General features: G+C 41.3%; 1 pseudogene; it reads left to right on the top strand.

Annotated features, from left to right (window-relative positions):
• Positions 1-240: 240 nt before the first annotated feature.
• LOC147462278 (fructokinase-like 1, chloroplastic) lies at positions 241-1,736 on the top strand (annotated as a pseudogene).
• The last annotated feature ends 304 nt before the right edge of the window (positions 1,737-2,040 follow it).

Below are 2,040 nucleotides of genomic sequence, written 5' to 3'. Positions count from 1 at the left end.
CAATTGTCGTCGATAGACCAAACCAAAATTTGTAGTGCCTTTTAAGTATTTCAACACACACTTTTATACGGTTCCGTTGAATCTGAATGCCAAGACACGAGTAAATCTCTCCAAGATCCACCATATCAAATGCAGAACATAATAACTTTTTTGTTTGCTAAAGAAATCCCAAATCATTGGATGGTGTCATCCACATAAAGAGCAAGAATCACAAAACTGCTACTTTGATATTTTATGTATATGTCAAGGTCTAAAGAGCAAGAGATAAATCTTTTAGAGGTAAGAAAAAGATCAAATTTTATATATCAGGCCCGTGGGATGGAAAAACACTTTTTAAGTTATATATGAGACTTCACGTATCAAATTCACAATTAAAGCCAAATAATTACTATATTTACCCATAAACAAAATAGAAACATAAGAAAGTTGTTTTGACAAAAAAATTACATATTGGATAATCAGCACGCTTATTATCTAAGGCTTCACTTTGACATCAAAACTGGATTTTGATTGTACACATTATGTTATATGCATTGAAAATAGATAAGATTTGAAGTTTGGTTGGATATGGATGCATGGATTCCTTGTTGGGATCGGTTTTTAGCTAAAAGGCTTTGAAATTGACCAAGTGTTGCCACACGGGTGCAGAGTTGCCTTGATTGGAAAACTTGGAGATGATGAATATGGGCGGCAACTAATCGTGTACAGACTCGTGGTGTAGGGTGTTTCGTTTCAAAATGGTCAGGCATGGATGTCATGTGTGCAAAACTCTCTGTTTGAAGCTGAGATAAATGATGACGTATTAAAAGAGGTATGTACCGAATTGTGCTTTTACCTCCGTAGTGATGTCTTAGCTCAGCAAAGTTCGGCTGTTTTTTGCTAGCATTGGCAGTTCTTATAACAATTTCTTTTTTGACAAACCTTCAGGCAATTATGTTTCATGTTACATCATCCATTTTGAGCACTGAACCCATTCGATTGAGTCTTTTTTCTGCCCTCAGAATGTACAAGATCTCTGGTGGTGATGTCTTTTTTGACTTGACTCTTCCTCTTCCGCTCTGGATATCTCAAGAACACACCTGGAGTGTGATCAAGGATGCTTGGTTGCAAGCAAATTTCATCGAGGTCACGAAGCATGAGCCAGAGTTCCTCCTTGGAAATGAGAATATTGACTAAAGGCTGCCTCAGTATGCAGTAGTATGCAGTAGAGCCACGCCCATTGCGAGATGAGTATCATTACACCCCACGTGAAGTGGCTCCCTTATGGCATGAAAAATGTTATTTGTAACAGATGGCACCGATGTTATTCACTATTGTGCTCTTAACTTCAATGGGAAAGTCCTTGGGTGTGGAGGATGTGGTTCTCGCTGCCTACACATGCGATAGAGCAGGTTCAGCAGATGCTATTGTCGCAGGTGGTCTTCAAGGTCATGCTGTGTTTCAAGTAGTGTGCTTGTGTTTCTCATGTGTCTCCGTGACGTCTTATGATATTTGCAGGTATCATCAGGAAGCTGAATTTACAGCCTGAGCTTTATACTGATGAAGTGACACTTCCAAAAGCCCTGAGGTACACAATGTCTGCAGGAGTAATTGCCCAATGGACCCCAGGTTCCACCAAAGGATTGCCCACTGAAAGGGCAGCCCAGAACTTAACAGAGCAGGTTTACCATCCAGTTTTTGTTCTATCGCTTGGCACAGAGCTTTATTCTATTGTATCACAAAATTACTTATTGTAGAGAATTTGTTTAGATTTATTTTCCGATACCACCCAACAAATTTGGACAAGCTTGTGAGGTTTTTAATCTGTGAGAAAAGACAAGAGTGGCTGTATCACCGAGCGAGTACTGTGGGTGGTCCGCTCTCGTCCATAAGCGACACGGGTGAGACTCAAGGGATCGACGGCGGAGAATGAATCCACCGTTGATCCCATCTCCGCCAAGCAAAAGGGATTTCCCTCGGATTCCCCCCCCCCCGGTTGCTCGCGCTGTGCCTCAAACTCACCACCTCTCCCACAAAACTCACGCAGCCTATCTAGTCCAC

The sequence above is a fragment of the Adiantum capillus-veneris genome, chromosome 2 (assembly GCF_014529385.1).
Source record: "Adiantum capillus-veneris isolate H3 chromosome 2, ASM1452938v2, whole genome shotgun sequence".
Classification (NCBI taxonomy): Eukaryota; Viridiplantae; Streptophyta; class Polypodiopsida; order Polypodiales; family Pteridaceae; genus Adiantum; species Adiantum capillus-veneris.
The sequence above is the reverse complement of the archived record's forward strand: the minus strand, read 5'-3'. Positions and strand labels throughout refer to the sequence as shown.